Source organism: Lithobates pipiens, unplaced genomic scaffold (assembly GCF_037356315.1).
Source record: "Lithobates pipiens isolate NorthernLeopardFrog02 unplaced genomic scaffold, aLitPip1_a1.2 Scaffold_8, whole genome shotgun sequence".
Lineage (NCBI taxonomy): Eukaryota > Metazoa > Chordata > Amphibia > Anura > Ranidae > Lithobates > Lithobates pipiens.
The window spans coordinates 609,430,334-609,449,152 of NW_027507903.1; the positions used below are offsets into that span (position 1 = coordinate 609,430,334).

The 18,819-nt window shown below is 52.9% G+C and overlaps 38 non-coding genes across 38 annotated transcripts; 19 read left to right on the plus strand and 19 right to left on the minus strand.

The window, feature by feature from the left end:
- Positions 1–332: 332 nt before the first annotated feature.
- Positions 333–406, minus strand: TRNAI-AAU (transfer RNA isoleucine (anticodon AAU)). Its single transcript has one exon. It is a non-coding gene; the product is annotated as a tRNA-Ile (tRNA).
- A 126-nt stretch (positions 407–532) lies between these two features.
- Positions 533–604, plus strand: TRNAW-CCA (transfer RNA tryptophan (anticodon CCA)). The gene has a single exon. It is a non-coding gene; the product is annotated as a tRNA-Trp (tRNA).
- A 564-nt stretch (positions 605–1,168) lies between these two features.
- Positions 1,169–1,242, minus strand: TRNAI-AAU (transfer RNA isoleucine (anticodon AAU)). The gene has a single exon. It is a non-coding gene; the product is annotated as a tRNA-Ile (tRNA).
- A 126-nt stretch (positions 1,243–1,368) lies between these two features.
- TRNAW-CCA (transfer RNA tryptophan (anticodon CCA)) lies at positions 1,369–1,440 on the plus strand. The gene has a single exon. It is a non-coding gene; the product is annotated as a tRNA-Trp (tRNA).
- A 564-nt stretch (positions 1,441–2,004) lies between these two features.
- On the minus strand, positions 2,005–2,078 carry TRNAI-AAU (transfer RNA isoleucine (anticodon AAU)). Its single transcript has one exon. It is a non-coding gene; the product is annotated as a tRNA-Ile (tRNA).
- A 126-nt stretch (positions 2,079–2,204) lies between these two features.
- On the plus strand, positions 2,205–2,276 carry TRNAW-CCA (transfer RNA tryptophan (anticodon CCA)). Its single transcript has one exon. It is a non-coding gene; the product is annotated as a tRNA-Trp (tRNA).
- Positions 2,277–2,840: 564 nt separating this feature from the next.
- Positions 2,841–2,914, minus strand: TRNAI-AAU (transfer RNA isoleucine (anticodon AAU)). The gene has a single exon. It is a non-coding gene; the product is annotated as a tRNA-Ile (tRNA).
- Positions 2,915–3,040: 126 nt separating this feature from the next.
- On the plus strand, positions 3,041–3,112 carry TRNAW-CCA (transfer RNA tryptophan (anticodon CCA)). The gene has a single exon. It is a non-coding gene; the product is annotated as a tRNA-Trp (tRNA).
- A 564-nt stretch (positions 3,113–3,676) lies between these two features.
- Positions 3,677–3,750, minus strand: TRNAI-AAU (transfer RNA isoleucine (anticodon AAU)). The gene has a single exon. It is a non-coding gene; the product is annotated as a tRNA-Ile (tRNA).
- Positions 3,751–3,876: 126 nt separating this feature from the next.
- On the plus strand, positions 3,877–3,948 carry TRNAW-CCA (transfer RNA tryptophan (anticodon CCA)). The gene has a single exon. It is a non-coding gene; the product is annotated as a tRNA-Trp (tRNA).
- A 564-nt stretch (positions 3,949–4,512) lies between these two features.
- TRNAI-AAU (transfer RNA isoleucine (anticodon AAU)) lies at positions 4,513–4,586 on the minus strand. The gene has a single exon. It is a non-coding gene; the product is annotated as a tRNA-Ile (tRNA).
- Positions 4,587–4,712: 126 nt separating this feature from the next.
- On the plus strand, positions 4,713–4,784 carry TRNAW-CCA (transfer RNA tryptophan (anticodon CCA)). The gene has a single exon. It is a non-coding gene; the product is annotated as a tRNA-Trp (tRNA).
- Positions 4,785–5,348: 564 nt separating this feature from the next.
- TRNAI-AAU (transfer RNA isoleucine (anticodon AAU)) lies at positions 5,349–5,422 on the minus strand. Its single transcript has one exon. It is a non-coding gene; the product is annotated as a tRNA-Ile (tRNA).
- A 126-nt stretch (positions 5,423–5,548) lies between these two features.
- On the plus strand, positions 5,549–5,620 carry TRNAW-CCA (transfer RNA tryptophan (anticodon CCA)). Its single transcript has one exon. It is a non-coding gene; the product is annotated as a tRNA-Trp (tRNA).
- A 764-nt stretch (positions 5,621–6,384) lies between these two features.
- On the plus strand, positions 6,385–6,456 carry TRNAW-CCA (transfer RNA tryptophan (anticodon CCA)). Its single transcript has one exon. It is a non-coding gene; the product is annotated as a tRNA-Trp (tRNA).
- A 1,400-nt stretch (positions 6,457–7,856) lies between these two features.
- Positions 7,857–7,930, minus strand: TRNAI-AAU (transfer RNA isoleucine (anticodon AAU)). Its single transcript has one exon. It is a non-coding gene; the product is annotated as a tRNA-Ile (tRNA).
- A 126-nt stretch (positions 7,931–8,056) lies between these two features.
- TRNAW-CCA (transfer RNA tryptophan (anticodon CCA)) lies at positions 8,057–8,128 on the plus strand. The gene has a single exon. It is a non-coding gene; the product is annotated as a tRNA-Trp (tRNA).
- Positions 8,129–8,692: 564 nt separating this feature from the next.
- TRNAI-AAU (transfer RNA isoleucine (anticodon AAU)) lies at positions 8,693–8,766 on the minus strand. The gene has a single exon. It is a non-coding gene; the product is annotated as a tRNA-Ile (tRNA).
- Positions 8,767–8,892: 126 nt separating this feature from the next.
- On the plus strand, positions 8,893–8,964 carry TRNAW-CCA (transfer RNA tryptophan (anticodon CCA)). The gene has a single exon. It is a non-coding gene; the product is annotated as a tRNA-Trp (tRNA).
- Positions 8,965–9,528: 564 nt separating this feature from the next.
- TRNAI-AAU (transfer RNA isoleucine (anticodon AAU)) lies at positions 9,529–9,602 on the minus strand. Its single transcript has one exon. It is a non-coding gene; the product is annotated as a tRNA-Ile (tRNA).
- A 126-nt stretch (positions 9,603–9,728) lies between these two features.
- Positions 9,729–9,800, plus strand: TRNAW-CCA (transfer RNA tryptophan (anticodon CCA)). The gene has a single exon. It is a non-coding gene; the product is annotated as a tRNA-Trp (tRNA).
- Positions 9,801–10,364: 564 nt separating this feature from the next.
- On the minus strand, positions 10,365–10,438 carry TRNAI-AAU (transfer RNA isoleucine (anticodon AAU)). The gene has a single exon. It is a non-coding gene; the product is annotated as a tRNA-Ile (tRNA).
- Positions 10,439–10,564: 126 nt separating this feature from the next.
- TRNAW-CCA (transfer RNA tryptophan (anticodon CCA)) lies at positions 10,565–10,636 on the plus strand. Its single transcript has one exon. It is a non-coding gene; the product is annotated as a tRNA-Trp (tRNA).
- A 564-nt stretch (positions 10,637–11,200) lies between these two features.
- Positions 11,201–11,274, minus strand: TRNAI-AAU (transfer RNA isoleucine (anticodon AAU)). The gene has a single exon. It is a non-coding gene; the product is annotated as a tRNA-Ile (tRNA).
- A 126-nt stretch (positions 11,275–11,400) lies between these two features.
- TRNAW-CCA (transfer RNA tryptophan (anticodon CCA)) lies at positions 11,401–11,472 on the plus strand. The gene has a single exon. It is a non-coding gene; the product is annotated as a tRNA-Trp (tRNA).
- Positions 11,473–12,036: 564 nt separating this feature from the next.
- Positions 12,037–12,110, minus strand: TRNAI-AAU (transfer RNA isoleucine (anticodon AAU)). The gene has a single exon. It is a non-coding gene; the product is annotated as a tRNA-Ile (tRNA).
- A 126-nt stretch (positions 12,111–12,236) lies between these two features.
- On the plus strand, positions 12,237–12,308 carry TRNAW-CCA (transfer RNA tryptophan (anticodon CCA)). The gene has a single exon. It is a non-coding gene; the product is annotated as a tRNA-Trp (tRNA).
- Positions 12,309–12,872: 564 nt separating this feature from the next.
- TRNAI-AAU (transfer RNA isoleucine (anticodon AAU)) lies at positions 12,873–12,946 on the minus strand. The gene has a single exon. It is a non-coding gene; the product is annotated as a tRNA-Ile (tRNA).
- A 126-nt stretch (positions 12,947–13,072) lies between these two features.
- TRNAW-CCA (transfer RNA tryptophan (anticodon CCA)) lies at positions 13,073–13,144 on the plus strand. Its single transcript has one exon. It is a non-coding gene; the product is annotated as a tRNA-Trp (tRNA).
- Positions 13,145–13,708: 564 nt separating this feature from the next.
- Positions 13,709–13,782, minus strand: TRNAI-AAU (transfer RNA isoleucine (anticodon AAU)). Its single transcript has one exon. It is a non-coding gene; the product is annotated as a tRNA-Ile (tRNA).
- A 126-nt stretch (positions 13,783–13,908) lies between these two features.
- Positions 13,909–13,980, plus strand: TRNAW-CCA (transfer RNA tryptophan (anticodon CCA)). Its single transcript has one exon. It is a non-coding gene; the product is annotated as a tRNA-Trp (tRNA).
- Positions 13,981–14,744: 764 nt separating this feature from the next.
- TRNAW-CCA (transfer RNA tryptophan (anticodon CCA)) lies at positions 14,745–14,816 on the plus strand. The gene has a single exon. It is a non-coding gene; the product is annotated as a tRNA-Trp (tRNA).
- A 564-nt stretch (positions 14,817–15,380) lies between these two features.
- TRNAI-AAU (transfer RNA isoleucine (anticodon AAU)) lies at positions 15,381–15,454 on the minus strand. The gene has a single exon. It is a non-coding gene; the product is annotated as a tRNA-Ile (tRNA).
- Positions 15,455–15,580: 126 nt separating this feature from the next.
- Positions 15,581–15,652, plus strand: TRNAW-CCA (transfer RNA tryptophan (anticodon CCA)). The gene has a single exon. It is a non-coding gene; the product is annotated as a tRNA-Trp (tRNA).
- A 564-nt stretch (positions 15,653–16,216) lies between these two features.
- Positions 16,217–16,290, minus strand: TRNAI-AAU (transfer RNA isoleucine (anticodon AAU)). Its single transcript has one exon. It is a non-coding gene; the product is annotated as a tRNA-Ile (tRNA).
- A 126-nt stretch (positions 16,291–16,416) lies between these two features.
- TRNAW-CCA (transfer RNA tryptophan (anticodon CCA)) lies at positions 16,417–16,488 on the plus strand. Its single transcript has one exon. It is a non-coding gene; the product is annotated as a tRNA-Trp (tRNA).
- A 564-nt stretch (positions 16,489–17,052) lies between these two features.
- TRNAI-AAU (transfer RNA isoleucine (anticodon AAU)) lies at positions 17,053–17,126 on the minus strand. The gene has a single exon. It is a non-coding gene; the product is annotated as a tRNA-Ile (tRNA).
- Positions 17,127–17,888: 762 nt separating this feature from the next.
- Positions 17,889–17,962, minus strand: TRNAI-AAU (transfer RNA isoleucine (anticodon AAU)). The gene has a single exon. It is a non-coding gene; the product is annotated as a tRNA-Ile (tRNA).
- Between the last annotated feature and the right edge of the window lie 857 nt (positions 17,963–18,819).

Below are 18,819 nucleotides of genomic sequence, written 5' to 3' on the forward strand. Positions count from 1 at the left end.
AACCTGCAAGGGTCAGAAGGTGCTTTGCAAGGCGTTATGGGTTGTTTTTCTTTCCCGAAGAATACATGTCTTACCTCGGGTTCTAACATAAGCGTGCAGAGAGGCTCCAGGGCTTGTGGCGTCAGCTAACTTTTTGTTTTCCCACAATCTTTAGCAGATATGGTTCTGGATCTTGGAGCCTTGAGGTGTTGTGGGACATAATTAAGCTGGGACATAATTAAGCTGCGCCACTAGCGAAATAGGCATCTTTGCTATCCGTTGAGTAGGTTAAAGAAAACTAGGCCAAGCGCCGACGGCCATAGGAATCCACCGCGGTTGGAATAAAAGGGCAATGGCCCGTACGGGGATCGAACCCGCGACCTTGGCGTTATTAGCACCACGCTCTAACCAACTGAGCTAACCGGCCGAAACTTGCATAGGGAGAGCCGGCCAAAGCTGGCACAGGGCTATCAGGGCAACCAGGTCAATCTGTGGGCAACCGCTGAAGAATTGACGCCGGAGTAGCCTAAAGCTTTCCAGAGCCACCACAGCTGACCTCGTGGCGCAACGGTAGCGCGTCTGACTCCAGATCAGAAGGTTGCGTGTTCAAATCACGTCGGGGTCATGTTGGTTTTCATCGTCACCCACCCAAGCCAGGCTCCTCTGGCCCCTCCGCGTTGTCCCATCATTCCATTCCGGCTCCCACCCACGCAGGCTCCCGATCACCCTCAGAAGGCTGGGTGAACAGCCAAACCTAAAGAGCATGTGCCGTAGGCCTGGAAGAAGCTCCACTCCTGGGCTCATAGCATTGGGTGGAGGGTTGCAAAGCCTCAAATTAATAAGAATCAAGCATGTAAAACCTGCAAGGGTCAGAAGGTGCTTTGCAAGGCGTTATGGGTTGTTTTTCTTTCCCGAAGAATACATGTCTTACCTCGGGTTCTAACATAAGCGTGCAGAGAGGCTCCAGGGCTTGTGGCGTCAGCTAACTTTTTGTTTTCCCACAATCTTTAGCAGATATGGTTCTGGATCTTGGAGCCTTGAGGTGTTGTGGGACATAATTAAGCTGGGACATAATTAAGCTGCGCCACTAGCGAAATAGGCATCTTTGCTATCCGTTGAGTAGGTTAAAGAAAACTAGGCCAAGCGCCGACGGCCATAGGAATCCACCGCGGTTGGAATAAAAGGGCAATGGCCCGTACGGGGATCGAACCCGCGACCTTGGCGTTATTAGCACCACGCTCTAACCAACTGAGCTAACCGGCCGAAACTTGCATAGGGAGAGCCGGCCAAAGCTGGCACAGGGCTATCAGGGCAACCAGGTCAATCTGTGGGCAACCGCTGAAGAATTGACGCCGGAGTAGCCTAAAGCTTTCCAGAGCCACCACAGCTGACCTCGTGGCGCAACGGTAGCGCGTCTGACTCCAGATCAGAAGGTTGCGTGTTCAAATCACGTCGGGGTCATGTTGGTTTTCATTGTCACCCACCCAAGCCAGGCTCCTCTGGCCCCTCCGCGTTGTCCCATCATTCCATTCCGGCTCCCACCCACGCAGGCTCCCGATCACCCTCAGAAGGCTGGGTGAACAGCCAAACCTAAAGAGCATGTGCCGTAGGCCTGGAAGAAGCTCCACTCCTGGGCTCATAGCATTGGGTGGAGGGTTGCAAAGCCTCAAATTAATAAGAATCAAGCATGTAAAACCTGCAAGGGTCAGAAGGTGCTTTGCAAGGCGTTATGGGTTGTTTTTCTTTCCCGAAGAATACATGTCTTACCTCGGGTTCTAACATAAGCGTGCAGAGAGGCTCCAGGGCTTGTGGCGTCAGCTAACTTTTTGTTTTCCCACAATCTTTAGCAGATATGGTTCTGGATCTTGGAGCCTTGAGGTGTTGTGGGACATAATTAAGCTGGGACATAATTAAGCTGCGCCACTAGCGAAATAGGCATCTTTGCTATCCGTTGAGTAGGTTAAAGAAAACTAGGCCAAGCGCCGACGGCCATAGGAATCCACCGCGGTTGGAATAAAAGGGCAATGGCCCGTACGGGGATCGAACCCGCGACCTTGGCGTTATTAGCACCACGCTCTAACCAACTGAGCTAACCGGCCGAAACTTGCATAGGGAGAGCCGGCCAAAGCTGGCACAGGGCTATCAGGGCAACCAGGTCAATCTGTGGGCAACCGCTGAAGAATTGACGCCGGAGTAGCCTAAAGCTTTCCAGAGCCACCACAGCTGACCTCGTGGCGCAACGGTAGCGCGTCTGACTCCAGATCAGAAGGTTGCGTGTTCAAATCACGTCGGGGTCATGTTGGTTTTCATCGTCACCCACCCAAGCCAGGCTCCTCTGGCCCCTCCGCGTTGTCCCATCATTCCATTCCGGCTCCCACCCACGCAGGCTCCCGATCACCCTCAGAAGGCTGGGTGAACAGCCAAACCTAAAGAGCATGTGCCGTAGGCCTGGAAGAAGCTCCACTCCTGGGCTCATAGCATTGGGTGGAGGGTTGCAAAGCCTCAAATTAATAAGAATCAAGCATGTAAAACCTGCAAGGGTCAGAAGGTGCTTTGCAAGGCGTTATGGGTTGTTTTTCTTTCCCGAAGAATACATGTCTTACCTCGGGTTCTAACATAAGCGTGCAGAGAGGCTCCAGGGCTTGTGGCGTCAGCTAACTTTTTGTTTTCCCACAATCTTTAGCAGATATGGTTCTGGATCTTGGAGCCTTGAGGTGTTGTGGGACATAATTAAGCTGGGACATAATTAAGCTGCGCCACTAGCGAAATAGGCATCTTTGCTATCCGTTGAGTAGGTTAAAGAAAACTAGGCCAAGCGCCGACGGCCATAGGAATCCACCGCGGTTGGAATAAAAGGGCAATGGCCCGTACGGGGATCGAACCCGCGACCTTGGCGTTATTAGCACCACGCTCTAACCAACTGAGCTAACCGGCCGAAACTTGCATAGGGAGAGCCGGCCAAAGCTGGCACAGGGCTATCAGGGCAACCAGGTCAATCTGTGGGCAACCGCTGAAGAATTGACGCCGGAGTAGCCTAAAGCTTTCCAGAGCCACCACAGCTGACCTCGTGGCGCAACGGTAGCGCGTCTGACTCCAGATCAGAAGGTTGCGTGTTCAAATCACGTCGGGGTCATGTTGGTTTTCATCGTCACCCACCCAAGCCAGGCTCCTCTGGCCCCTCCGCGTTGTCCCATCATTCCATTCCGGCTCCCACCCACGCAGGCTCCCGATCACCCTCAGAAGGCTGGGTGAACAGCCAAACCTAAAGAGCATGTGCCGTAGCCCTGGAAGAAGCTCCACTCCTGGGCTCATAGCATTGGGTGGAGGGTTGCAAAGCCTCAAATTAATAAGAATCAAGCATGTAAAACCTGCAAGGGTCAGAAGGTGCTTTGCAAGGCGTTATGGGTTGTTTTTCTTTCCCGAAGAATACATGTCTTACCTCGGGTTCTAACATAAGCGTGCAGAGAGGCTCCAGGGCTTGTGGCGTCAGCTAACTTTTTGTTTTCCCACAATCTTTAGCAGATATGGTTCTGGATCTTGGAGCCTTGAGGTGTTGTGGGACATAATTAAGCTGGGACATAATTAAGCTGCGCCACTAGCGAAATAGGCATCTTTGCTATCCGTTGAGTAGGTTAAAGAAAACTAGGCCAAGCGCCGACGGCCATAGGAATCCACCGCGGTTGGAATAAAAGGGCAATGGCCCGTACGGGGATCGAACCCGCGACCTTGGCGTTATTAGCACCACGCTCTAACCAACTGAGCTAACCGGCCGAAGCTTGCATAGGGAGAGCCGGCCAAAGCTGGCACAGGGCTATCAGGGCAACCAGGTCAATCTGTGGGCAACCGCTGAAGAATTGACGCCGGAGTAGCCTAAAGCTTTCCAGAGCCACCACAGCTGACCTCGTGGCGCAACGGTAGCGCGTCTGACTCCAGATCAGAAGGTTGCGTGTTCAAATCACGTCGGGGTCATGTTGGTTTTCATCGTCACCCACCCAAGCCAGGCTCCTCTGGCCCCTCCGCGTTGTCCCATCATTCCATTCCGGCTCCCACCCACGCAGGCTCCCGATCACCCTCAGAAGGCTGGGTGAACAGCCAAACCTAAAGAGCATGTGCCGTAGGCCTGGAAGAAGCTCCACTCCTGGGCTCATAGCATTGGGTGGAGGGTTGCAAAGCCTCAAATTAATAAGAATCAAGCATGTAAAACCTGCAAGGGTCAGAAGGTGCTTTGCAAGGCGTTATGGGTTGTTTTTCTTTCCCGAAGAATACATGTCTTACCTCGGGTTCTAACATAAGCGTGCAGAGAGGCTCCAGGGCTTGTGGCGTCAGCTAACTTTTTGTTTTCCCACAATCTTTAGCAGATATGGTTCTGGATCTTGGAGCCTTGAGGTGTTGTGGGACATAATTAAGCTGGGACATAATTAAGCTGCGCCACTAGCGAAATAGGCATCTTTGCTATCCGTTGAGTAGGTTAAAGAAAACTAGGCCAAGCGCCGACGGCCATAGGAATCCACCGCGGTTGGAATAAAAGGGCAATGGCCCGTACGGGGATCGAACCCGCGACCTTGGCGTTATTAGCACCACGCTCTAACCAACTGAGCTAACCGGCCGAAACTTGCATAGGGAGAGCCGGCCAAAGCTGGCACAGGGCTATCAGGGCAACCAGGTCAATCTGTGGGCAACCGCTGAAGAATTGACACCGGAGTAGCCTAAAGCTTTCCAGAGCCACCACAGCTGACCTCGTGGCGCAACGGTAGCGCGTCTGACTCCAGATCAGAAGGTTGCGTGTTCAAATCACGTCGGGGTCATGTTGGTTTTCATCGTCACCCACCCAAGCCAGGCTCCTCTGGCCCCTCCGCGTTGTCCCATCATTCCATTCCGGCTCCCACCCACGCAGGCTCCCGATCACCCTCAGAAGGCTGGGTGAACAGCCAAACCTAAAGAGCATGTGCCGTAGGCCTGGAAGAAGCTCCACTCCTGGGCTCATAGCATTGGGTGGAGGGTTGCAAAGCCTCAAATTAATAAGAATCAAGCATGTAAAACCTGCAAGGGTCAGAAGGTGCTTTGCAAGGCGTTATGGGTTGCTTTTCTTTCCCCAAGAATACATGTCTTACCTCGGGTTCTAACATAAGCGTGCAGAGAGGCTCCAGGGCTTGTGGCGTCAGCTAACTTTTTGTTTTCCCACAATCTTTAGCAGATATGGTTCTGGATCTTGGAGCCTTGAGGTGTTGTGGGACATAATTAAGCTGGGACATAATTAAGCTGCGCCACTAGCGAAATAGGCATCTTTGCTATCCGTTGAGTAGGTTAAAGAAAACTAGGCCAAGCGCCGACGGCCATAGGAATCCACCGCGGTTGGAATAAAAGAGCAATGGCCCGTACGGGGATCGAACCCGCGACCTTGGCGTTATTAGCACCACGCTCTAACCAACTGAGCTAACCGGCCGAAACTTGCATAGGGAGAGCCGGCCAAAGCTGGCACAGGGCTATCAGGGCAACCAGGTCAATCTGTGGGCAACCGCTGAAGAATTGACGCCGGAGTAGCCTAAAGCTTTCCAGAGCCACCACAGCTGACCTCGTGGCGCAACGGTAGCGCGTCTGACTCCAGATCAGAAGGTTGCGTGTTCAAATCACGTCGGGGTCATGTTGGTTTTCATCGTCACCCACCCAAGCCAGGCTCCTCTGGCCCCTCCGCGTTGTCCCATCATTCCATTCCGGCTCCCACCCACGCAGGCTCCCGATCACCCTCAGAAGGCTGGGTGAACAGCCAAACCTAAAGAGCATGTGCCGTAGGCCTGGAAGAAGCTCCACTCCTGGGCTCATAGCATTGGGTGGAGGGTTGCAAAGCCTCAAATTAATAAGAATCAAGCATGTAAAACCTGCAAGGGTCAGAAGGTGCTTTGCAAGGCGTTATGGGTTGTTTTTCTTTCCCGAAGAATACATGTCTTACCTCGGGTTCTAACATAAGCGTGCAGAGAGGCTCCAGGGCTTGTGGCGTCAGCTAACTTTTTGTTTTCCCACAATCTTTAGCAGATATGGTTCTGGATCTTGGAGCCTTGAGGTGTTGTGGGACATAATTAAGCTGGGACATAATTAAGCTGCGCCACTAGCGAAATAGGCATCTTTGCTATCCGTTGAGTAGGTTAAAGAAAACTAGGCCAAGCGCCGACGGCCATAGGAATCCACCGCGGTTGGAATAAAAGAGCAATGGCCCGTACGGGGATCGAACCCACGACCTTGGCGTTATTAGCACCACGCTCTAACCAACTGAGCTAACCGGCCGAAACTTGCATAGGGAGAGCCGGCCAAAGCTGGCACAGGGCTATCAGGGCAACCAGGTCAATCTGTGGGCAACCGCTGAAGAATTGACGCCGGAGTAGCCTAAAGCTTTCCAGAGCCACCACAGCTGACCTCGTGGCGCAACGGTAGCGCGTCTGACTCCAGATCAGAAGGTTGCGTGTTCAAATCACGTCGGGGTCATGTTGGTTTTCATCGTCACCCACCCAAGCCAGGCTCCTCTGGCCCCTCCGCGTTGTCCCATCATTCCATTCCGGCTCCCACCCACGCAGGCTCCCGATCACCCTCAGAAGGCTGGGTGAACAGCCAAACCTAAAGAGCATGTGCCGTAGGCCTGGAAGAAGCTCCACTCCTGGGCTCATAGCATTGGGTGGAGGGTTGCAAAGCCTCAAATTAATAAGAATCAAGCATGTAAAACCTGCAAGGGTCAGAAGGTGCTTTGCAAGGCGTTATGGGTTGTTTTTCTTTCCCGAAGAATACATGTCTTACCTCGGGTTCTAACATAAGCGTGCAGAGAGGCTCCAGGGCTTGTGGCGTCAGCTAACTTTTTGTTTTCCCACAATCTTTAGCAGATATGGTTCTGGATCTTGGAGCCTTGAGGTGTTGTGGGACATAATTAAGCTGGGACATAATTAAGCTGCGCCACTAGCGAAATAGGCATCTTTGCTATCCGTTGAGTAGGTTAAAGAAAACTAGGCCAAGCGCCGACGGCCATAGGAATCCACCGCGGTTGGAATAAAAGGGCAATGGCCCGTACGGGGATCGAACCAGCGACCTTGGCGTTATTAGCACCACGCTCTAACCAACTGAGCTAACCGGCCGAAACTTGCATAGGGAGAGCCGGCCAAAGCTGGCACAGGGCTATCAGGGCAACCAGGTCAATCTGTGGGCAACCGCTGAAGAATTGACGCCGGAGTAGCCTAAAGCTTTCCAGAGCCACCACAGCTGACCTCGTGGTGCAACGGTAGCGCGTCTGACTCCAGATCAGAAGGTTGCGTGTTCAAATCACGTCGGGGTCATGTTGGTTTTCATCGTCACCCACCCAAGCCAGGCTCCTCTGGCCCCTCCGCGTTGTCCCATCATTCCATTCCGGCTCCCACCCACGCAGGCTCCCGATCACCCTCAGAAGGCTGGGTGAACAGCCAAACCTAAAGAGCATGTGCCGTAGGCCTGGAAGAAGCTCCACTCCTGGGCTCATAGCATTGGGTGGAGGGTTGCAAAGCCTCAAATTAATAAGAATCAAGCATGTAAAACCTGCAAGGGTCAGAAGGTGCTTTGCAAGGCGTTATGGGTTGTTTTTCTTTCCCGAAGAATACATGTCTTACCTCGGGTTCTAACATAAGCGTGCAGAGAGGCTCCAGGGCTTGTGGCGTCAGCTAACTTTTTGTTTTCCCACAATCTTTAGCAGATATGGTTCTGGATCTTGGAGCCTTGAGGTGTTGTGGGACATAATTAAGCTGGGACATAATTAAGCTGCGCCACTAGCGAAATAGGCATCTTTGCTATCCGTTGAGTAGGTTAAAGAAAACTAGGCCAAGCGCCGACGGCCATAGGAATCCACCGCGGTTGGAATAAAAGGGCAATGGCCCGTACGGGGATCGAACCCGCGACCTTGGCGTTATTAGCACCACGCTCTAACCAACTGAGCTAACCGGCCGAAACTTGCATAGGGAGAGCCGGCCAAAGCTGGCACAGGGCTATCAGGGCAACCAGGTCAATCTGTGGGCAACCGCTGAAGAATTGACGCCGGAGTAGCCTAAAGCTTTCCAGAGCCACCACAGCTGACCTCGTGGCGCAACGGTAGCGCGTCTGACTCCAGATCAGAAGGTTGCGTGTTCAAATCACGTCGGGGTCATGTTGGTTTTCATCGTCACCCACCCAAGCCAGGCTCCTCTGGCCCCTCCGCGTTGTCCCATCATTCCATTCCGGCTCCCACCCACGCAGGCTCCCGATCACCCTCAGAAGGCTGGGTGAACAGCCAAACCTAAAGAGCATGTGCCGTAGGCCTGGAAGAAGCTCCACTCCTGGGCTCATAGCATTGGGTGGAGGGTTGCAAAGCCTCAAATTAATAAGAATCAAGCATGTAAAACCTGCAAGGGTCAGAAGGTGCTTTGCAAGGCGTTATGGGTTGTTTTTCTTTCCCGAAGAATACATGTCTTACCTCGGGTTCTAACATAAGCGTGCAGAGAGGCTCCAGGGCTTGTGGCGTCAGCTAACTTTTTGTTTTCCCACAATCTTTAGCAGATATGGTTCTGGATCTTGGAGCCTTGAGGTGTTGTGGGACATAATTAAGCTGGGACATAATTAAGCTGCGCCACTAGCGAAATAGGCATCTTTGCTATCCGTTGAGTAGGTTAAAGAAAACTAGGCCAAGCGCCGACGGCCATAGGAATCCACCGCGGTTGGAATAAAAGAGCAATGGCCCGTACGGGGATCGAACCCGCGACCTTGGCGTTATTAGCACCACGCTCTAACCAACTGAGCTAACCGGCCAAAACTTGCATAGGGAGAGCCGGCCAAAGCTGGCACAGGGCTATCAGGGCAACCAGGTCAATCTGTGGGCAACCGCTGAAGAATTGACGCCGGAGTAGCCTAAAGCTTTCCAGAGCCACCACAGCTGACCTCGTGGCGCAACGGTAGCGCGTCTGACTCCAGATCAGAAGGTTGCGTGTTCAAATCACGTCGGGGTCATGTTGGTTTTCATCGTCACCCACCCAAGCCAGGCTCCTCTGGCCCCTCCGCGTTGTCCCATCATTCCATTCCGGCTCCCACCCACGCAGGCTCCCGATCACCCTCAGAAGGCTGGGTGAACAGCCAAACCTAAAGAGCATGTGCCGTAGGCCTGGAAGAAGCTCCACTCCTGGGCTCATAGCATTGGGTGGAGGGTTGCAAAGCCTCAAATTAATAAGAATCAAGCATGTAAAACCTGCAAGGGTCAGAAGGTGCTTTGCAAGGCGTTATGGGTTGTTTTTCTTTCCCGAAGAATACATGTCTTACCTCGGGTTCTAACATAAGCGTGCAGAGAGGCTCCAGGGCTTGTGGCGTCAGCTAACTTTTTGTTTTCCCACAATCTTTAGCAGATATGGTTCTGGATCTTGGAGCCTTGAGGTGTTGTGGGACATAATTAAGCTGGGACATAATTAAGCTGCGCCACTAGCGAAATAGGCATCTTTGCTATCCGTTGAGTAGGTTAAAGAAAACTAGGCCAAGCGCCGACGGCCATAGGAATCCACCGCGGTTGGAATAAAAGAGCAATGGCCCGTACGGGGATCGAACCCGCGACCTTGGCGTTATTAGCACCACGCTCTAACCAACTGAGCTAACCGGCCGAAACTTGCATAGGGAGAGCCGGCCAAAGCTGGCACAGGGCTATCAGGGCAACCAGGTCAATCTGTGGGCAACCGCTGAAGAATTGACGCCGGAGTAGCCTAAAGCTTTCCAGAGCCACCACAGCTGACCTCGTGGCGCAACGGTAGCGCGTCTGACTCCAGATCAGAAGGTTGCGTGTTCAAATCACGTCGGGGTCATGTTGGTTTTCATCGTCACCCACCCAAGCCAGGCTCCTCTTGCCCCTCCGCGTTGTCCCATCATTCCATTCCGGCTCCCACCCACGCAGGCTCCCGATCACCCTCAGAAGGCTGGGTGAACAGCCAAACCTAAAGAGCATGTGCCGTAGGCCTGGAAGAAGCTCCACTCCTGGGCTCATAGCATTGGGTGGAGGGTTGCAAAGCCTCAAATTAATAAGAATCAAGCATGTAAAACCTGCAAGGGTCAGAAGGTGCTTTGCAAGGCGTTATGGGTTGTTTTTCTTTCCCGAAGAATACATGTCTTACCTCGGGTTCTAACATAAGCGTGCAGAGAGGCTCCAGGGCTTGTGGCGTCAGCTAACTTTTTGTTTTCCCACAATCTTTAGCAGATATGGTTCTGGATCTTGGAGCCTTGAGGTGTTGTGGGACATAATTAAGCTGGGACATAATTAAGCTGCGCCACTAGCGAAATAGGCATCTTTGCTATCCGTTGAGTAGGTTAAAGAAAACTAGGCCAAGCGCCGACGGCCATAGGAATCCACCGCGGTTGGAATAAAAGGGCAATGGCCCGTACGGGGATCGAACCCGCGACCTTGGCGTTATTAGCACCACGCTCTAACCAACTGAGCTAACCGGCCGAAACTTGCATAGGGAGAGCCGGCCAAAGCTGGCACAGGGCTATCAGGGCAACCAGGTCAATCTGTGGGCAACCGCTGAAGAATTGACGCCGGAGTAGCCTAAAGCTTTCCAGAGCCACCACAGCTGACCTCGTGGCGCAACGGTAGCGCGTCTGACTCCAGATCAGAAGGTTGCGTGTTCAAATCACGTCGGGGTCATGTTGGTTTTCATCGTCACCCACCCAAGCCAGGCTCCTCTGGCCCCTCCGCGTTGTCCCATCATTCCATTCCGGCTCCCACCCACGCAGGCTCCCGATCACCCTCAGAAGGCTGGGTGAACAGCCAAACCTAAAGAGCATGTGCCGTAGGCCTGGAAGAAGCTCCACTCCTGGGCTCATAGCATTGGGTGGAGGGTTGCAAAGCCTCAAATTAATAAGAATCAAGCATGTAAAACCTGCAAGGGTCAGAAGGTGCTTTGCAAGGCGTTATGGGTTGTTTTTCTTTCCCGAAGAATACATGTCTTACCTCGGGTTCTAACATAAGCGTGCAGAGAGGCTCCAGGGCTTGTGGCGTCAGCTAACTTTTTGTTTTCCCACAATCTTTAGCAGATATGGTTCTGGATCTTGGAGCCTTGAGGTGTTGTGGGACATAATTAAGCTGGGACATAATTAAGCTGCGCCACTAGCGAAATAGGCATCTTTGCTATCCGTTGAGTAGGTTAAAGAAAACTAGGCCAAGCGCCGACGGCCATAGGAATCCACCGCGGTTGGAATAAAAGGGCAATGGCCCGTACGGGGATCGAACCCGCGACCTTGGCGTTATTAGCACCACGCTCTAACCAACTGAGCTAACCGGCCGAAACTTGCATAGGGAGAGCCGGCCAAAGCTGGCACAGGGCTATCAGGGCAACCAGGTCAATCTGTGGGCAACCGCTGAAGAATTGACGCCGGAGTAGCCTAAAGCTTTCCAGAGCCACCACAGCTGACCTCGTGGCGCAACGGTAGCGCGTCTGACTCCAGATCAGAAGGTTGCGTGTTCAAATCACGTCGGGGTCATGTTGGTTTTCATCGTCACCCACCCAAGCCAGGCTCCTCTGGCCCCTCCGCGTTGTCCCATCATTCCATTCCGGCTCCCACCCACGCAGGCTCCCGATCACCCTCAGAAGGCTGGGTGAACAGCCAAACCTAAAGAGCATGTGCCGTAGGCCTGGAAGAAGCTCCACTCCTGGGCTCATAGCATTGGGTGGAGGGTTGCAAAGCCTCAAATTAATAAGAATCAAGCATGTAAAACCTGCAAGGGTCAGAAGGTGCTTTGCAAGGCGTTATGGGTTGTTTTTCTTTCCCGAAGAATACATGTCTTACCTCGGGTTCTAACATAAGCGTGCAGAGAGGCTCCAGGGCTTGTGGCGTCAGCTAACTTTTTGTTTTCCCACAATCTTTAGCAGATATGGTTCTGGATCTTGGAGCCTTGAGGTGTTGTGGGACATAATTAAGCTGGGACATAATTAAGCTGCGCCACTAGCGAAATAGGCATCTTTGCTATCCGTTGAGTAGGTTAAAGAAAACTAGGCCAAGCGCCGACGGCCATAGGAATCCACCGCGGTTGGAATAAAAGGGCAATGGCCCGTACGGGGATCGAACCCGCGACCTTGGCGTTATTAGCACCACGCTCTAACCAACTGAGCTAACCGGCCGAAACTTGCATAGGGAGAGCCGGCCAAAGCTGGCACAGGGCTATCAGGGCAACCAGGTCAATCTGTGGGCAACCGCTGAAGAATTGACGCCGGAGTAGCCTAAAGCTTTCCAGAGCCACCACAGCTGACCTCGTGGCGCAACGGTAGCGCGTCTGACTCCAGATCAGAAGGTTGCGTGTTCAAATCACGTCGGGGTCATGTTGGTTTTCATCGTCACCCACCCAAGCCAGGCTCCTCTGGCCCCTCCGCGTTGTCCCATCATTCCATTCCGGCTCCCACCCACGCAGGCTCCCGATCACCCTCAGAAGGCTGGGTGAACAGCCAAACCTAAAGAGCATGTGCCGTAGGCCTGGAAGAAGCTCCACTCCTGGGCTCATAGCATTGGGTGGAGGGTTGCAAAGCCTCAAATTAATAAGAATCAAGCATGTAAAACCTGCAAGGGTCAGAAGGTGCTTTGCAAGGCGTTATGGGTTGTTTTTCTTTCCCGAAGAATACATGTCTTACCTCGGGTTCTAACATAAGCGTGCAGAGAGGCTCCAGGGCTTGTGGCGTCAGCTAACTTTTTGTTTTCCCACAATCTTTAGCAGATATGGTTCTGGATCTTGGAGCCTTGAGGTGTTGTGGGACATAATTAAGCTGGGACATAATTAAGCTGCGCCACTAGCGAAATAGGCATCTTTGCTATCCGTTGAGTAGGTTAAAGAAAACTAGGCCAAGCGCCGACGGCCATAGGAATCCACCGCGGTTGGAATAAAAGGGCAATGGCCCGTACGGGGATCGAACCCGCGACCTTGGCGTTATTAGCACCACGCTCTAACCAACTGAGCTAACCGGCCGAAACTTGCATAGGGAGAGCCGGCCAAAGCTGGCACAGGGCTATCAGGGCAACCAGGTCAATCTGTGGGCAACCGCTGAAGAATTGACGCCGGAGTAGCCTAAAGCTTTCCAGAGCCACCACAGCTGACCTCGTGGCGCAACGGTAGCGCGTCTGACTCCAGATCAGAAGGTTGCGTGTTCAAATCACGTCGGGGTCATGTTGGTTTTCATCGTCACCCACCCAAGCCAGGCTCCTCTGGCCCCTCCGCGTTGTCCCATCATTCCATTCCGGCTCCCACCCACGCAGGCTCCCGATCACCCTCAGAAGGCTGGGTGAACAGCCAAACCTAAAGAGCATGTGCCGTAGGCCTGGAAGAAGCTCCACTCCTGGGCTCATAGCATTGGGTGGAGGGTTGCAAAGCCTCAAATTAATAAGAATCAAGCATGTAAAACCTGCAAGGGTCAGAAGGTGCTTTGCAAGGCGTTATGGGTTGTTTTTCTTTCCCGAAGAATACATGTCTTACCTCGGGTTCTAACATAAGCGTGCAGAGAGGCTCCAGGGCTTGTGGCGTCAGCTAACTTTTTGTTTTCCCACAATCTTTAGCAGATATGGTTCTGGATCTTGGAGCCTTGAGGTGTTGTGGGACATAATTAAGCTGGGACATAATTAAGCTGCGCCACTAGCGAAATAGGCATCTTTGCTATCCGTTGAGTAGGTTAAAGAAAACTAGGCCAAGCGCCGACGGCCATAGGAATCCACCGCGGTTGGAATAAAAGGGCAATGGCCCGTACGGGGATCGAACCCGCGACCTTGGCGTTATTAGCACCACGCTCTAACCAACTGAGCTAACCGGCCGAAACTTGCATAGGGAGAGCCGGCCAAAGCTGGCACAGGGCTATCAGGGCAACCAGGTCAATCTGTGGGCAACCGCTGAAGAATTGACGCCGGAGTAGCCTAAAGCTTTCCAGAGCCACCACAGCTGACCTCGTGGCGCAACGGTAGCGCGTCTGACTCCAGATCAGAAGGTTGCGTGTTCAAATCACGTCGGGGTCATGTTGGTTTTCATCGTCACCCACCCAAGCCAGGCTCCTCTGGCCCCTCCGCGTTGTCCCATCATTCCATTCCGGCTCCCACCCACGCAGGCTCCCGATCACCCTCAGAAGGCTGGGTGAACAGCCAAACCTAAAGAGCATGTGCCGTAGGCCTGGAAGAAGCTCCACTCCTGGGCTCATAGCATTGGGTGGAGGGTTGCAAAGCCTCAAATTAATAAGAATCAAGCATGTAAAACCTGCAAGGGTCAGAAGGTGCTTTGCAAGGCGTTATGGGTTGTTTTTCTTTCCCGAAGAATACATGTCTTACCTCGGGTTCTAACATAAGCGTGCAGAGAGGCTCCAGGGCTTGTGGCGTCAGCTAACTTTTTGTTTTCCCACAATCTTTAGCAGATATGGTTCTGGATCTTGGAGCCTTGAGGTGTTGTGGGACATAATTAAGCTGGGACATAATTAAGCTGCGCCACTAGCGAAATAGGCATCTTTGCTATCCGTTGAGTAGGTTAAAGAAAACTAGGCCAAGCGCCGACGGCCATAGGAATCCACCGCGGTTGGAATAAAAGGGCAATGGCCCGTACGGGGATCGAACCCGCGACCTTGGCGTTATTAGCACCACGCTCTAACCAACTGAGCTAACCAGCCGAAACTTGCATAGGGAGAGCCGGCCAAAGCTGGCACAGGGCTATCAGGGCAACCAGGTCAATCTGTGGGCAACCGCTGAAGAATTGACGCCGGAGTAGCCTAAAGCTTTCCAGAGCCACCACAGCTGACCTCGTGGCGCAACGGTAGCGCGTCTGACTCCAGATCAGAAGGTTGCGTGTTCAAATCACGTCGGGGTCATGTTGGTTTTCATCGTCACCCACCCAAGCCAGGCTCCTCTGGCCCCTCCGCATTGTCCCATCATTCCATTCCGGCTCCCACCCACGCAGGCTCCCGATCACCCTCAGAAGGCTGGGTGAACAGCCAAACCTAAAGAGCATGTGCCGTAGGCCTGGAAGAAGCTCCACTCCTGGGCTCATAGCATTGGGTGGAGGGTTGCAAAGCCTCAAATTAATAAGAATCAAGCATGTAAAACCTGCAAGGGTCAGAAGGTGCTTTGCAAGGCGTTATGGGTTGTTTTTCTTTCCCGAAGAATACATGTCTTACCTCGGGTTCTAACATAAGCGTGCAGAGAGGCTCCAGGGCTTGTGGCGTCAGCTAACTTTTTGTTTTCCCCCAATCTTTAGCAGATATGGTTCTGGATCTTGGAGCCTTGAGGTGTTGTGGGACATAATTAAGCTGGGACATAATTAAGCTGCGCCACTAGCGAAATAGGCATCTTTGCTATCCGTTGAGTAGGTTAAAGAAAACTAGGCCAAGCGCCGATGGCCATAGGAATCCACCGCGGTTGGAATAAAAGGGCAATGGCCCGTACGGGGATCGAACCCGCGACCTTGGCGTTATTAGCACCACGCTCTAACCAACTGAGCTAACCGGCCGAAACTTGCATAGGGAGAGCCGGCCAAAGCTGGCACAGGGCTATCAGGGCAACCAGGTCAATCTGTGGGCAACCGCTGAAGAATTGACGCCGGAGTAGCCTAAAGCTTTCCAGAGCCACCACAGCTGACCTCGTGGCGCAACGGTAGCGCGTCTGACTCCAGATCAGAAGGTTGCGTGTTCAAATCACGTCGGGGTCATGTTGGTTTTCATCGTCACCCACCCAAGCCAGGCTCCTCTGGCCCCTCCGCGTTGTCCCATCATTCCATTCCGGCTCCCACCCACGCAGGCTCCCGATCACCCTCAGAAGGCTGGGTGAACAGCCAAACCTAAAGAGCATGTGCCGTAGGCCTGGAAGAAGCTCCACTCCTGGGCTCATAGCATTGGGTGGAGGGTTGCAAAGCCTCAAATTAATAAGAATCAAGCATGTAAGACCTGCAAGGGTCAGAAGGTGCTTTGCAAGGCGTTATGGGTTGTTTTTCTTTCCCGAAGAATACATGTCTTACCTCGGGTTCTAACATAAGCGTGCAGAGAGGCTCCAGGGCTTGTGGCGTCAGCTAACTTTTTGTTTTCCCACAATCTTTAGCAGATATGGTTCTGGATCTTGGAGCCTTGAGGTGTTGTGGGACATAATTAAGCTGGGACATAATTAAGCTGCGCCACTAGCGAAATAGGCATCTTTGCTATCCGTTGAGTAGGTTAAAGAAAACTAGGCCAAGCGCCGACGGCCATAGGAATCCACCGCGGTTGGAATAAAAGGGCAATGGCCCGTACGGGGATCGAACCCGCGACCTTGGCGTTATTAGCACCACGCTCTAACCAACTGAGCTAACCGGCCGAAACTTGCATAGGGAGAGCCGGCCAAAGCTGGCACAGGGCTATCAGGGCAACCAGGTCAATCTGTGGGCAACCGCTGAAGAATTGACGCCGGAGTAGCCTAAAGCTTTCCAGAGCCACCACAGCTGACCTCGTGGCGCAACGGTAGCGCGTCTGACTCCAGATCAGAAGGTTGCGTGTTCAAATCACGTCGGGGTCATGTTGGTTTTCATCGTCACCCACCCAAGCCAGGCTCCTCTGGCCCCTCCGCGTTGTCCCATCATTCCATTCCGGCTCCCACCCACGCAGGCTCCCGATCACCCTCAGAAGGCTGGGTGAACAGCCAAACCTAAAGAGCATGTGCCGTAGGCCTGGAAGAAGCTCCACTCCTGGGCTCATAGCATTGGGTGGAGGGTTGCAAAGCCTCAAATTAATAAGAATCAAGCATGTAAAACCTGCAAGGGTCAGAAGGTGCTTTGCAAGGCGTTATGGGTTGTTTTTCTTTCCCGAAGAATACATGTCTTACCTCGGGTTCTAACATAAGCGTGCAGAGAGGCTCCAGGGCTTGTGGCGTCAGCTAACTTTTTGTTTTCCCACAATCTTTAGCAGATATGGTTCTGGATCTTGGAGCCTTGAGGTGTTGTGGGACATAATTAAGCTGGGACATAATTAAGCTGCGCCACTAGCGAAATAGGCATCTTTGCTATCCGTTGAGTAGGTTAAAGAAAACTAGGCCAAGCGCCGACGGCCATAGGAATCCACCGCGGTTGGAATAAAAGGGCAATGGCCCGTACGGGGATCGAACCCGCGACCTTGGCGTTATTAGCACCACGCTCTAACCAACTGAGCTAACCGGCCGAAACTTGCATAGGGAGAGCCGGCCAAAGCTGGCACAGGGCTATCAGGGCAACCAGGTCAATCTGTGGGCAACCGCTGAAGAATTGACGCCGGAGTAGCCTAAAGCTTTCCAGAGCCACCACAGCTGACCTCGTGGCGCAACGGTAGCGCGTCTGACTCCAGATCAGAAGGTTGCGTGTTCAAATCACATCGGGGTCATGTTGGTTTTCATCGTCACCCACCCAAGCCAGGCTCCTCTGGCCCCTCCGCGTTGTCCCATCATTCCATTCCGGCTCCCACCCACGCAGGCTCCCGATCACCCTCAGAAGGCTGGGTGAACAGCCAAACCTAAAGAGCATGTGCCGTAGGCCTGGAAGAAGCTCCACTCCTGGGCTCATAGCATTGGGTGGAGGGTTGCAAAGCCTCAAATTAATAAGAATCAAGCATGTAAAACCTGCAAGGGTCAGAAGGTGCTTTGCAAGGCGTTATGGGTTGTTTTTCTTTCCCGAAGAATACATGTCTTACCTCGGGTTCTAACATAAGCGTGCAGAGAGGCTCCAGGGCTTGTGGCGTCAGCTAACTTTTTGTTTTCCCACAATCTTTAGCAGATATGGTTCTGGATCTTGGAGCCTTGAGGTGTTGTGGGACATAATTAAGCTGGGACATAATTAAGCTGCGCCACTAGCGAAATAGGCATCTTTGCTATCCGTTGAGTAGGTTAAAGAAAACTAGGCCAAGCGCCGACGGCCATAGGAATCCACCGCGGTTGGAATAAAAGGGCAATGGCCCGTACGGGGATCGAACCCGCGACCTTGGCGTTATTAGCACCACGCTCTAACCAACTGAGCTAACCGGCCGAAACTTGCATAGGGAGAGCCGGCCAAAGCTGGCACAGGGCTATCAGGGCAACCAGGTCAATCTGTGGGCAACCGCTGAAGAATTGACGCCGGAGTAGCCTAAAGCTTTCCAGAGCCACCACAGCTGACCTCGTGGCACAACGGTAGCGCGTCTGACTCCAGATCAGAAGGTTGCGTGTTCAAATCACGTCGGGGTCATGTTGGTTTTCATCGTCACCCACCCAAGCCAGGCTCCTCTGGCCCCTCCGCGTTGTCCCATCATTCCATTCCGGCTCCCACCCACGCAGGCTCCCGATCACCCTCAGAAGGCTGGGTGAACAGCCAAACCTAAAGAGCATGTGCCGTAGGCCTGGAAGAAGCTCCACTCCTGGGCTCATAGCATTGGGTGGAGGGTTGCAAAGCCTCAAATTAATAAGAATCAAGCATGTAAAACCTGCAAGGGTCAGAAGGTGCTTTGCAAGGCGTTATGGGTTGTTTTTCTTTCCCGAAGAATACATGTCTTACCTCGGGTTCTAACATAAGCGTGCAGAGAGGCTCCAGGGCTTGTGGCGTCAGCTAACTTTTTGTTTTCCCACAATCTTTAGCAGATATGGTTCTGGATCTTGGAGCCTTGAGGTGTTGTGGGACATAATTAAGCTGGGACATAATTAAGCTGCGCCACTAGCGAAATAGGCATCTTTGCTATCCGTTGAGTAGGTTAAAGAAAACTAGGCCAAGCGCCGACGGCCATAGGAATCCACCGCGGTTGGAATAAAAGGGCAATGGCCCGTACGGGGATCGAACCCGCGACCTTGGCGTTATTAGCACCACGCTCTAACCAACTGAGCTAACCAGCCGAAACTTGCATAGGGAGAGCC